Source organism: Nannobrachium achirus (genome assembly GCF_963921795.1).
Source record: "Nannobrachium achirus genome assembly, chromosome: 4".
Classification (NCBI taxonomy): Eukaryota; Metazoa; Chordata; class Actinopteri; order Myctophiformes; family Myctophidae; genus Nannobrachium; species Nannobrachium achirus.
The window spans coordinates 16,482,172-16,482,448 of record NC_137813.1 but is presented as its reverse complement, the minus strand read 5'-3'; positions in this window follow the sequence as shown (position 1 = coordinate 16,482,448).

Genomic DNA, 277 nt, shown 5'->3' with positions numbered 1-277 from the left:
CTCCTCCAGTCCTCCTCCTCCTCCTCCTTTTGCCTTCTGTCCATCCATCCATCCACTAAAGAGAGAAATACATTGAGGGAGGGAGAGACGAGAGAGAGAGAGAGAGGTAGAGAAAGAGGGGAGGAGAGCGAGAGAGAGAGGAGGGAGTGACTGCTAAAGCGCCCAGCCTTCTTCCTCTGTTCTTTCTTTCTGGTGCCAGAGAGAACAGAACGGAGTGTGTGCATCACGGTAGACACACACACATACGCACGCACGCACACACACACAAGAGACAAGT